Consider the following 553-nt stretch of genomic DNA (forward strand, 5'->3'; position numbering starts at 1 on the left):
GTAGCCTAAAGTTTAGACAGGGTTTCATTTTAATATTAAAGCATTTTGCGTGTTTTTTTTTTTAAGTGGAGTCCTTATTTAATGGGAGGAATGGGCCCTCCTAGCTCCCTGCTTCCACAGCCCCGGGATAGACTTTGCCGCCTGTGGAGTCATCACACCACACTGTCATTACTGCCCACGTCAATGTTCTCCTCCCTGGACTGAGCTCCCAGGGAGCGAGAATTGGCATGCTGCATCATTTCTACCCCACCAACCAGCGCAGCGCCTCCTCCGTGCCAGGGCTCCACAGGTATTTGTTGGATGAAGAGTACACAACAAGAAAGTTAACGCCAGCACCTTTTTTTTTTTTTCCTTTTTCAGGAGGCTACCCCAAAGGAGAGTGGAATTGAGCAAAAAAGGAATGTGCAGCCTGGGGACTTCAGGTCTGTGCTCCAGCCTGTGCCTGCCAGCCTTGGCCACTCTGCCCTCACTTCTAGTTCTGTCTTCTGGGATGTTGCTTCACATAAGCAGGATAGGGCAGGTATATATACACACACACACACACACACACACA

The sequence above is a fragment of the Hylobates moloch genome, unplaced genomic scaffold (genome assembly GCF_009828535.3).
Source record: "Hylobates moloch isolate HMO894 unplaced genomic scaffold, HMol_V3 SCAFFOLD_27, whole genome shotgun sequence".
Lineage (NCBI taxonomy): Eukaryota > Metazoa > Chordata > Mammalia > Primates > Hylobatidae > Hylobates > Hylobates moloch.